Below are 14,298 nucleotides of genomic sequence, written 5' to 3' on the forward strand. Positions count from 1 at the left end.
GAACGGATGATCGCTGGGTAGAAATCGACGATGGCAATCAAACCAGCAAGGCTTCCTTCCATGCCTCAATCTAAAAGCTTTGGAATCCTCCATGCAGTACGGACAAGCCAACCTCCCATGTGTGCTCCAACCAGATAACATACCATATGCAGGGAAGTCACTGATTGTCCATAGAACAACGGCCTTCATGTTGAAATTTTGTTTTTTGTGGGCATCATACGTGGTAACACCGTCATCCCACAGTACTTTTAATTCATCAATCAATGGCCTTAGATATACATCAAGATTTTGGCCAGGTGAGGTCGGACCAGGGATCAACAGAGACAAGAAAAGATTTGGACGTTTCATACACAAGCTTGGTGGAAGGTTGTATGGAGTTACAAATACTGGCCAGCATGAGTATGGAGTTGATCTACCCCCAAATGGATTAAATCCATCTGTACATAGACCGAGTCTAACATTTCGCACTTCCATTGCGAAGTTCTGATGAGTACGATCAAAGTGCTTCCAAGCTTCAGCGTCAACAGGATGCGTGATCTTGTTTTCATCGTGTCGAACTTTATTTGCATGCCATCTCATGTGTTTAGCTGTCTTTGAAGACATATACAATCGCTGCAATCTAGGAGTGATAGGAAAGTAGCGGAGCGACTTGTATGAAACTTCCTTTGATCTCGTGCTACCATTGCCTCTTGTCTTTGGCTTGAACCGAGGATGCCCACATGACGGGCATGATATGTCGTTTTCCTGCTCCTTGAAATACAACATGCAGTGATTTGGACAAGCATCAATCTTTTTGTAACCCATACCTAGAGCGTTGACCATAACTTTCGCACGATAGAAATTTTGTGGCAATTTCTCATCTTTAGGCAACATACTCTTCACAATCATGCACAAACGGTCAAAACATGATTGACTCAAATTATACTCGGACTTCAAATTCATTAGTTGAAGAACTGCAGACAAGATAGTGTGACTCTCACAACCGTTCCAAAGTGGCTCATCAGCATCTCTAAGTAAATCATAAAATCTACTAGCTGCATCGTTTGGTGATTCTTCATCTACGACAGTTCTTACATCACTAGAACTCATAGCAGAACCCAGTTCTGTTCCTGCAGCATCAAATATCAAATTCGTATATGGATTATCGTGCACCACATTCACCCGTGCATCAAAATCGTTTCTAAATTCTTCTCCATGAAACGTCCAGTTCTGATAATCACTCACAAAACCCTTCCTGTATAGGTGATGTCTAACGCCATGAGGTTCTACAAATCGATTATTCTTACAAATCTTGCAGGGACACCTAATCCGACCTGTGGGATCTACCGTACTGACACTTGCCGTTGCAAATTCAATAAAACTGTCGACACCATCCATATATTCATGCGATAACTCATTGTCTACTATCCTACGGTACATCCATTCACGGTTTGCAGTCATTCTGTCGTATGATGTTACGAATAGTATCCTAACCAGTTAAAAGAGAACCATCAGAATACTATGATGAAGAAAATATCAAATTTATCATGCAATATATGATGTCATACAATCACAAGAATTATGATGCATGCATTGATAACTTAATATTTTCATGTGCAAACTATTCATGACACGATACATTCATTTGAAGCATGCTTTCAGTATACAATTTCACATGGAAGACATAATCAAATTGAAAGTAACTACATGTAAGCATGGATACAATCACATCAAACATTGCAATACATCGAAATAATTCATATCAAACAAATATCAAACATGTACCTGCAGCAAACACACTTCAATATCCCACTAACTACTACCATGCATAGCATGGACTCCGTACTCCAAAAATAAGAACACTTCCATATTCATACATTAAAATCATGCTCAGCATGATCTCCGAACTCCAACAAAGTAGTCATAGATATCAACAACTAAGTGAGTGTGTGAACAATAAAGTGTTATATTCAATAAATTAAATAACATGTGATGCGCTTGCATCACTTACTCACCACGGGTATTTACCCGATTTGCATTGTTTTTGTCACTTACTTACCACGGGTGGCGGGGCACAAGCAAGTTCTGTTGAGAAATCTGCAAAAAAAAATGATGTTTTAAAATGAAGTCACCATGAAATTATTCGACCATATTAAATCATAAAACCTTAAAATACAAGAAAATAAATTATAAATAAACCAAAACATCATAAACTATAAGAAAAATAAACCATAAAATTAAATAAAAAAGCCACAATTTAAACCTTAATCAAACAAGGAAAAAACCTGCCAAAATCAAATACAAAAAAATCCTTCATCAAATTAACTAAAAAGTATTAATTAAAAAAATGTGATTTAAATCCCTAATTATAGAAAATAAAAATAAAAACTCTAAATAAATAAAAAAAACCTAATCAAATTAACTATAAAAGCCTTAATTAAAAAATTTTGATTTAAAGTCCTAACCAAATTAACTAAAAATCCTTAATTAAAAAAATTATGATTCAAATCCCTAATCATAGAAAATAAAAATAAAAGCTCTAATCAAATCCAAGAAAACCCTAATCAAATTAACTATAAAATGCCCTAATTTTTAAATTTTGATTCAAAGCCCTAATAAAACAAAATCAAATAAAAAACCCTAATTAAATTAACTACAAATAGCCTTAATTTAAGAAATTTGATTCAATTGCTTAATAAATGAAAATCAAAATAAAAAATCCTAATCAATGAAAATCAAAGAAAACTAAACAATAAAAATAAAATAAAAACCCTAATTTCTGAAAAAAGAAAAAAAAGAGCAAGAAACCAGGGGGTCGACCCCCGGCCGGACACGGCAGGGGGTCGACCCCCGGCCGGACATCAAAAGGGGTTGACCCCCTGCCGGACAAGGCAGGGGGTTGACCCCTGGCCGGAGACGGCAAGGGGGTCGACCCCGGCCGGACAAGGCAGGGGGTTGACCCCCTGCCGGACATCAAAAGGGGTTGACCCCCTGCCGGGGTTGACCCCCTGCCGGACACGGCGGGGGGTCGACCCCCGGCCGGACATGGCGGGGGGTCGACCCCCCCCCCGGCCGGACACGGCAGGGGGTCGACCCCCTACCAGGGTTGACCCCCGGCCGGACACGGCAGAGGGTCGACCACCTACCGGGGTCGACCGCCTGGCAGAGTCGACCCCCTGCCGGAAAACGCAGGGGGTCGACCGCCTGGCAGAGTCGACCCCCTGCCGGAAAAAGCAGGGGGTCGACCTCCAATCCATTTACGTACCTGCGGTTGCTCCGGGCAGCGACGGCGGCAGCGGAAGGTTGACGGAAGGAAGAGGGCGGCAGGAGGGAGAGGGCGGCGGGCGGGAGCAGCGAAAGGAGAAAGGAAAAAGAGGGCTGGGATTAGGGGTAATGCGACATATAGCGACGGCTTAGCGACGGATTAATTCCGTCGCTAAGCCATCGTAATTCAAAAAACAAAAAAGGCGACAGAAAATATTTCGTCGCCTAGGCCGTCGCTATGTTGCGACGGAATCTTAGCCGTCGCAATTCCGTCGCTAACTGTCGTATTTATTGCGACAAAACATTCTCTCGCAAAATCCGTCGCTACTTAGCGACGGATTTTGCGAGGGAATGTTTTCTGTCGCTAGTTTCGTAAAATTCTACAAATATAGCGATGGATTCATTTCTCTCGTTAATCTGTCGCTAAGTAGCGACGATATAACTCCGTCGCTAAATTCCGTCGCTAATCAACTATTTTTTTGTAGTGGAATCCAAATTCACCCATAACAAGTACAATCTAATTAAATTATAACTTATTGAGTCCCAAAATGACAAAACACCTAAGAGGGGGGTGAATTTGGTGTTTAAAATCTTTCATGATACACAACCATAATGCTAGAGAAGGAGGGAGAAGAAATGAATAATACACAAAAATTTGTAGAGGTTTGGCCCAACCTGACCTACGTCCTCTTGATTTTTTGTCAAATTCACTAGATCCACTAGATTAACGGTTCAAGTAACTAATTATTAGCTTCAATGTGCTAGCAACCAATACCTTCACAATGCTAGTAACCAAACCATTAGCTTCATGGTGCTAGCAACCACTTGTTTCACACCCCTTGTGAAACTCACAACGTGAACCTCTTTGGTTTACTCAAACTCAACCTTAGAGCTTTTACAAATAAGTTAACAATAAGAAGATTCACTCTTTTCTATACAAGTTTTTCTCAAAGCAATTCCTAAGAGTGAAATCCAATGACCCAAAAAAAGAATAATACAAATAATCCAATAAGAATGGGTAAAACAAATGAAGTTGCATGTTGGAGATTGTTGAAACTCTTGGATGTTTGAATGCTCTTGTCTTTGAAGCTTTTCTTGATAGATCTTTTGTATGTTCTTGTTCATCAATTATCTAAGTTGTTTTTCACCTTCTTCTTATAGTTCTTCTTTGAAAATAGACATTGGAGAGCCATTAGATTTGAAAATATGACTGTTGGCAAAGGCTAGAAGTTCAATAGAAACTTTCAGTTACCGCAGGAGTCAACACCTGAATCTTGAGTGTCGGCACCTATGTCTCTTGTTGAGAACTTTCTTTAAAACTTTTACATTCAAGAATCAACACTTTTAAGTCTCAGAGATTTAAGCTTTTACATTAAGGAGTTGACACTTTGTGTCTCTAATATTTAAGTTGCATTTGGTTTGTCTGAGAGTCAACACTGCCTTTTTAGGAATCGACTCTTTTGTACTTCCCTCAGGAGTCAACACCTTGTCAAAGGAGTTGATACTTGATTTTCTTCTTTGAACTTGAAACATAGTTTGAAATTCTTCAGGAGTCAACAATAGCTTCTCAAGAGTCGACTCTTTTTCATTTTAATTGTTAATTTTTTATGAAACTGCCTCACTGATTTTGGCAATCTTTTTGGCACTTCTTGGGAGGAATTTCTTCACTTAAATTTACTTTCTCAAGGTATAAAGATGAGTCTAAAATGCCTGCACATTTGAGATTTAAACATTACTCCTTGGATAGTTTTGTATTCATAAAATCATACTTAGGAGATCAAGAATATCCCCCCTTTTTTATGATAACAAAACTCTCCATTGTGACTTTGAGAATAAAAGAATATGCACTTATAAGTACAGATAAACTTAGTTATAAGCACTTGATGTGGAGAAATTCAAATCTTTTCATATACACATTTTCTTCAAGTTTTATCATAATCATTGGATTAGATTCAATCTTTTCAGCATGCATTTGATTGTGAAAGTTATTTTCAATACGCACTTGATTTCCACATTTCATAGAGTGAGTTCACATTTTTCATAATTTGATTTTTATACATCATTAATACTTTTGAAGGATTTGCACATATGATTCATAAATTTCAAATGTAGATTTCATCAAATAATGCATACTCATAATTCATCAAGAAATGTACGTTTGATTTGATCCTTATCATATTTTTAGTTTTCAAATGAGCACATATGATTTTCAATCATTTATATCATCAAAATAATGTATTTGATTTTCATGAGCACAAAATGAATCATTCAATTAATTCAATCATTTTTTAAAGAACACATATGATTCCCAATCATATTCATTTGATTCAATTGATTTTCAATAAACACATATGAATCATTAATCATTCATCAAAAAGACATTATCTTTCACCATATTGATCAAAAGCATATTACATATTTCAATATATCAAAAATGATTGTATTTAACACATTCACGTACAATCAAGTTTTACCATTTCTCTCCCTTTTTCATTTCAATACATGCTTTTTCATTTGATTCATATAATCATACAAAAGGCATTGTATTTTACCATTCATATACATGCTTTCTTCATTTGATTCATATAAAAAATTGCATTTTACCATTCATAACACTATTATCTAAAATGATTATAAACACAAATCTAAAATGATCATTAATTATATACAAATCATTCAAAATCATTCATTTTCTCTCCCTTTTTTATATCATCATAAAATATATCAAATAAGCACACTCATAAAGAAAAGCATAATAAGCACAATAACATAAAAAATTCATATAAAAAATACATTTGAAAGGCAAAATGATGTCATTTGATTAGTCAACAGAATATGTATGTCACTGAATGTACAAAGAATGAGTAAGCCAAAATGTAACTTTACACTATATCCAAACAAAGTATAATCCATATGATAACATCCATGATCAGCCTAGGAGGGTGGAAAACGTCGCTTTAATGCATCAATCTTGGCTTCCATATCAAAGAGATGGTCACACTGCCCAACCAATAGCTGCCTCATATCTACATAGTCAGTCTTGATGGATCATATCTCCTCAAGGATCTGTTGAAGAATCTAATTATGCTCTCCCTAAGGTTGTGCTTAATGTAATGATGACAATCCAAACCCTGATGCAGATGCAGCTTCCTCTGGCTCTGAAGAAGCATCCTCAGCCTCAACACATGCCTGCTTCCTTAGAACGCATTGATGATCCACATAGGTATAGCCCATCCTATGCAGGGTTGCCTGATCAAAGACATTTGTCTTTTCTAACTCCTTGCCTATCTCTCCTAGTAATAAAACTTCATAGAATTTTAGAATCCTAGTGATCACTAAACCATATGGCAAATGCCCCTTATGCCTATATGCATTCTTCATGTGTTGAATAATGAATTCAATAAGATTTATCGGTTGACCCCTGAGGACGCAATACATAAACTTCAATTGAATGCTTGAAACACCTCCTATCTTGCCACAAATGAGGAGAATAGTGACAACAATGTAGTAGACTAAATGATATTCCAATTTAAACTTTGTAGCCACAAGTGTTTCATTTTCTATAGCATTCAGGTTTTCAGTAATGAACCTTACAAATTTATCTTGTATTTTGATAGAAATTCTCCATATTGTCAATTCTTTTGTTGAAAATATGAAGAATGGTACTCAAAATTTTTTTATTCACCAAAAACTTTTTTCCTTTCATGAATGTGGAGAATCCATCGCTTGATTCTTTCATGTTGGCATACAAATGCTTGGTTAATGTAGGATAAGTCAATTCATTGATTAATAATAGCTTAATCTGTAACACCCCAAAATATTTACTAGAAAATTTCTATTTTGTTTAAATCATAGTAGTAACTTTATACTAGAAATGAAACATCATTCTAAATTATTACAACTCAAAGAATAATCATCAAGTCTTACAGTTTTTAAAAGACATAAATATCCAGAGTTTAAACAGGACATCTCCAAGAAATTTAGGTTCCATGGTGCCACTCGCAGTGATGCCTGCAATCGCTCCATAACCATCATTTGCTTCCTGAAAATTGGTAATATAGAGAGGGTCAGACTACTCCCAGTCTGAGTAGGAAACACGACATCAATATGAATGTGCACAGTGTCACGTAAGCCAATATAAGTGCATCACATCTGACTATCATTTCTGAAATCAAAGGTTCATTCGAATTACATATACATTCATTGTTGCAAAATATTGTATGGCATAAAAGATCAATGCTAAAATAACAACTTCAAATGAAATCACAACATAGTTCAAAGTAACTACAATACTAATCAAAACAAATATCTCAAACTACAAAGATAAATTTAAGTTTCTCTTTTTAATTGGCTTTGTGGGTACACACATGCTTAGACATCGTAATAGACTGAGACCACACAGGGGTTTGTTACTGATATCCCGTATGACTATCCATATGGGTACCCAAAGGGGATGGTCTGCAACTGAGAGAGTACTCCCCAATGGCATAAACTAGAAATAGGATGCATCATAAAAACTTTTGCAAAAAACATGGATCTATCACCTAAGACACATTGGTAGTCCTGCCCCTAACTCCGAGGACTGGGGACCTGGTGAGATGCCTCGCTCTCACAAGAACAAAAATGTCCCACGGAGTTTGTACCATCTACCCTCTCTAACGTAGATTATAGGCCGATAACATACACTATCTTTCAGGTGTACCCAGAACCCCGAGAAACTAGTAACATATGTTGTCTTTCAGGTATGTTAAGAATCCCACAATTAGGGTAGTCCAGTAACATATATCATCTTTGAGGTATACCCAACACCCTGCATCTTAGGTTATATGTGCAATTATTAATTTGTTTCTTAGTATGATTCATAGCACCTCGAGGGTTAAATTAAAAAAAACCCAACCCGCATGTGAGTGATCCAGTGATGTGCACAACCTCAAACTGATGCGCATAAAGCACCAACACAGTTTTCTCTCAAAACCAAAGGCTTGCACATGAGCCAAGCATATGTGCAAAAGAATTAGATTTTATAATTTTGTGTATACATATCATAACCTATTGCTACTCTTTAGCAACCGCATACCCAATCTAGGGTACTACACAAATATATGTTTGACGATCTAGTTGTGACATATCATAAAATAATTTTGTTTGTCAATGATTATATAGCACCACACTGGATCTGCGAAACCGTGTGTTTGGTTCTCTTTACACAACACTAGCCCTGCACAATATATAGTGGTTCATGCTTTGAACCATATTTGGGTCATGTACATTCATCAACCAAACCATAACCGAGACAAGGTACCATACACACAAAATTTTCTAGATTCACCAGGCATATACAACACATGCACAAGCACTGTTCTTTCACTAACATTATTTGTAATTTAATTGTTTTTCGAAAATGATATAAAATAACTGAAAACTTGCAATGACTGTACCTATATATATGCACAACACACATGTTCTAGTGAGATGGTGCAAATGCATATTAGAAATTCAGTCCAGCCATATATAGTCTTTCTACTTTTTGTGTAAGGTAAACTAGTTTTGGCAGACCCTTATGAGTTAAGTAGTTTGGCCATTTGGCCTTGAAATTGCAATGTCCCAATATGAGGTGACATGCATCTGCTGCACCCTCCAGCAAGTGGAACTTGTTGTACAACCACAAATATGGCAGGGATATTGTCCCATAGGGAGTTGGCCAACAGGTGGCCTGCAGTCCTGTATTAAGACAATGCCCAACAAGGGCTGCACTACCTGCCATGACCAAAATCCCAAATATCTAATCCACTGTTGTTAATGCAAGAGCATACACTCATTTACATATTCATAAACATGCGATTGCATTCGCTGATTTCATAAGCACCCACTCCTTTGCAGGTTCATTAACACACACTCGCAGATTCATAAACACACACTTGTGTGCATTTGCAGATTCACATATTCATTTGTATGGCATTCACGAATTCATAAGCACACACTTGTGTGCATTTGCAAATTCACATACTCACTCGCATAACATTCACAAATTCATAAACACACACTGATGTGCATTTGCAGATTCATACTCACTTGTACAACATTCACGAATTCATAAGTACACATTTGTGTGCATTTTCATATTCATATACTGGCCTGTATAACATTCACATATTTATAAGCACACACTTGTGTGCATTTGCATATTCACATGCTCATCTGTATGTCGTGAACATATTTATTAGCACACACTTGTGTGCATTTATAAATTCACATACTTGAAATTCCACTAGAGGGGGGGTGAATAGTGAAATAAAATGTAGATCGATAATATAAAAAATAAATGCAATAAGGCACAACACATAAAACACATGATTTATACTGGTTCAGTCAAGTCACTGACCTACATCCAGTCCCCAAGCAAAACACTTGAGCTTTTTCACTATAACATCCAAATTACCGGATAAATAGTACAACACCCTCTTCCTTAGAGGTCTTCTTCTCTCAACAGAGAAGGGGGACACCCTCTTCCACAGAGGTCTTCTTCTCTCAACAGAGAAGGGGAACACCCTCTTCCACAGAGGTCTTCTTCTCTCAACAGAAAAGGACAACACCCTCTTTCACAGAGGTCTACTTCTTTCTACAAAGAAGGAAAACAGTGAATAACAGAAAGTTACAATACTTCCTATAGAACCTTCAGAATGATATAAATGCACAATTGAAGGATTCTCAGAATGTTCTGTTCTTTTCACTCAGATGATTCTCTTTGTCAAAGAGCTATTCTTGACTTTTTCTCTTTCTTTTCTTTTTCTTTTTCTTTTTCTAGGCTCTTTTTTTCGAATATCAAATAGGAATTTTTCTCGTTGTAAGCTCATATGTCCTTGCTGAATAAATTGTTTTGATTGTGTTTATATAGCCTTAGAAAAATAGTCGTTGCCTTTTTGAAATGATGGTCTTTTTGGGATGTGAGATGTCAAGTCATTTAAAAAACACTATGGTTTTTCGAAAAAGTCTTCTTTCTATAAGTGTAGTATTTGGGGTACACTATTCGTTGTAGTATTTTAGGTATGATATATTTTATGTAAAAAGTCTATTTCTCATAATAGTACATTGAACGTTGGATTGTAAGTCATCATGTAGTTTTGTCTTTATTCAATTTAATGATTTGTAGTACTTTAGTATTTTATTTAGAAATCGTCACTTCTTGACTTAAATGTGTGTAAGTACAATAAATACTTTTGAATTCTTTATTTTGTAAATGGTCAAATCTCAAAATACTTTATGATGAGTTATTTAATGTCTACAAAGAGAATGAAGACTTTAAGTAAGTCGACATTCTTGAGTGGGATTAAGATAGTCATTTATAAAAAAGTTTTTGAGGAGGTATTTAATGTTTTACAGAAAGAATGATGACTTTAAGTAAGTCGACATTCTTGAGTTGTAAAAAGTGACTAAAGTCTTTTCTAAACATATAATAATATTTGTTTTTCTTTGTTTAGTTCAACTAGCCGATTTCTATATTTGTCTTTTTCTTACATACTTGAAATCATTACTTTTTTTTATTTCTTTTCAAGTTGTCTTATATATGATAGAAGGTACAATTAATGCTTTTAAAATCATGAGCTAAAATACCTTTCTCATAAAAGTTTGTAAGAAGGTACAATGATTGGTTTTCAAAAAAGGTGTTTTTTGAAAATATCGTATACTTTTATGAATGAGTGACTTGTATGATAAAGTATGTAATATGCAATATGCATGCTTCTGAAGGTTCTGTTACATATGACTCTAAAGAAGAAAAAATCTTCATCTTGAAGTAGCCGATCCCTTTAGATGATCTTTAAGAATGAATGGCCCATCAAGCTTTTTCTTCAAGGAGTATGATTGCACCAAGGTTGTACTTGAACAGGAGGTCTCCATCCTTTTGGGTGAGATATCCTTGCATCAAATACTCGTTAGATACATGAAAAAGCATATCCAGTCATAATATAACATTTTTCATAAAGACATATTATCATATCATATTAAATCAAATATGACAGTGTATAATATTGTGTGTCATCAAAATATAGTTTCTTAACATTCTCCCCCTTTTTGATGATGACAAAATATGCTCCCCCTGTCAAAAAGCCATTATGCATAGTAATAATATTATCATAAAGATGCATAAAAATATAGAGAAATGTTAGAGTGTTTTTCTCCAATATTGGAGACAAGTTTTTCTCCCCCTTTGTCATGGACAAAAAGAAGGGGATCAGAGTATAAAAGTTATTACAAACCAACAAATAAAATAGTTCATTCTGATCCGGATGAGGGGTGAAACTTCCGAAGCAATGCATCTTGACCGATTTTCAGAGATTCGAAGGCTTGATGCAAAGATGCTTGACTTTTTAGAAGAAGATCCTGGGTGTTCTGTACATCGACAATTGCTGAGAAGATGTCGAGTTTAGAAGTTGCTGCTGGATTTGCTTCTTGAAGGCCTTCGTCGTCAGAGTTGAGTTGAGGGGACTCTTCCTCAGGGAGGGAGGAGTCATCAAACGTGCGGTTGGAGTAGTAGACGACATCGGTTTTAAGAGGTATTTTGAAGTATTTAAGGATAAAGGTGATGAGGTATCCGAAAGGAAGAAAGCAAAAAAATCGAAAGTTAATCATGTTATTAAAGATTACACTGGACCAATTTATTGGAAAGGCACATAAGATTGCATAGAGAAGGAGTGAGATTTCATTGACAATAAATTCCTTAGAAGGCGACTTAGGGACTATATTTGAGGAAAGGATCTGTGACAACAATAGAGCATGAGGCTTTAAGTTACTTATGTGCCACGGAAAATGGGTTGAGCGAGTGGAGAGGAGGATTTTCTTAAACACAGTTCGGTCGATAGGAACTATGTTGGGGAGCTCAATGCCGTAGGACGAAATATTTAGAATGCAGCCTAACTGAAAAATGTTGAAGGAGATGACTTTTCTATGAACCATGGAAGTGATAGTGGAGTTGTCGTGGTCGACTGAAAGATTCGTGTAGAAAACTTTGATGAGATGTGGATAAATGGTCATTGATTGGGGAGAGGCTAGGACATGGATAAATTCGGATAATGAAGTTTATAGATCAAATGATGGAAAAGCTTCTAGATGAACTAGCTTGCCGGTTTGGATGGGCATGGAGCTAATGGAATGATATGTGTGAATGAGATTTGGAAATCTCAGATCCGAAGCTTCAATCGTGTTGATGTCGGCTGATCTTGAAGAGGAGGCCATTTTCAAAGGGTTTGAGAGAATGAAAGCTTTTGAAAGGAAATAATGACTTGCAGAGGGTGATAACTTGTATGAAGATAGAGAAATTCGAGTGAATTGGTGAGAGATGAATCAATCTATTAAATAGAAAGAAGAAAATAATTATGATAAGAAGTGAGTGACATTTGAATTGAATGAATTTTAGATTTTAGTTGAATGGATAAATTCATGAGTTGTAACTTAAGGGGCTTCTGAATGATAGATCAAATCAATTTTTGGAAGATAGTGTATTTATTAGGAAGAGTGCCAAGAAGAACATAGTTTCACAAATAATTTTTCTATATAGGGAAATATTACTATGGGAGAGTTTATCGAATTGTGAGATATGTCATGCTTTGAGTATGGAGTGCCCATTAGAATTGATGTGTGATGGATGAATAAAGTAGGATAAAGTCACAGAGGTGTATGATCTATGGATTTTAAAGTTTTTCATGTGAGGATTGTTATAAAGTGAGATAAATAATGGCCTAATAAAAACAAACTTTTTATACAATGTTTTTACTTTATGTGAATCCATTCTAAATACGTAAAGAATGAATTTGGAAGAAGACAAAAGAAATATAATGATTTCTTTAATAGGAAGTATTTTTATGGATATGCGTGGAAGGAGTGAGAGTAGACATAAAGTGAAGGTGGTGTCATATACAGATTTTTGAGTAGGATATAAAAGAACAATAATCAATGAATGACATAAAGTAATGATTGACAAGATTTAATGGTTTTAATGAAACTCGATTAGAGGGAGTGCATAGTTTTTGAAAAAGATCAATTAATTTAAAATATGTAAAGGAGTCAATGTCACGGATGGAGGCTCAAATCGGATGAGATAGAGAGAGAGAAAAAGATGGTACTAATAGTACTCATATGAAGGACAAGTTGTCGAGAATGAGTTCTTATAATAATTTTTCATAAAAAGTGTGAAAGATGATAGGAAAAAAGTAGATTGTACTTGAGATATGATATAAAAGATGACATAAAGCATTAAATAGTAAAATTGTACGTGAAATATTAAAGAACTTAACTTTGAAAAAGGTGGTGAATGAAATGATGACAAAATAAAAAATAGTAAGAAATATAAACACTCGATTATGACTTAAGTTTGAAAAACAAGATTTCTCATAAAGTGGTTTTATCGGTTTTACTTGTTATTCTTTGGTTAAGATAAATTTTGTCAAGTGCAGATTATATTTTGTGAAGGTGAACTCGAGTAGATTAATCTTTATAAATTTTAATTAATCATATGAATTGATTTTATAAATCACTTAATTTACATATCCCTAATTCTTATAAAGTCTTCATTTTTTAAAGGTTTAGTGAAAATGTCTGCTAATTGTTTATTAGTGGGTATAAATTTCAGTTTGATTATCTTGTTTAGGACTTGTTCTCTTAAAAAGTGGTGTCTAATCTGAATGCGTTTAGTTCGAGAGTGTAAAATAGGATTTTTAGACGAATTCATAGCATTGGTGTTATCACATAAAATAGTTGTATTTTTGAATTTTAAACCAAAATCTTTCAAAGTTTGTTTCATCCAGATGACCTGTGTACATGCTAGGCTAGCAGCTATGTATTCAGCTTCAGTAGTTGATAATGATAACCATGAAACTAGTGAGTGCCCTAGCATATGACATGTTCCACTTGTGCTTTTTCTGTCAGATTTACTTCCAGCAAAGTCAGCATCACTGTATGAGATTAAATCAAATGTAAATGATTTTGAATAAAATAATCCAAAAATAATTGTGCCTTTTAGATATCTCATTATTCTTTTTACAGCTTTAAGATGTGATTCTT

The sequence above is a fragment of the Nuphar pumila genome, chromosome 11 (genome assembly GCF_984573655.1).
Source record: "Nuphar pumila chromosome 11, dmNupPumi1.hap1.1, whole genome shotgun sequence".
Classification (NCBI taxonomy): Eukaryota; Viridiplantae; Streptophyta; class Magnoliopsida; order Nymphaeales; family Nymphaeaceae; genus Nuphar; species Nuphar pumila.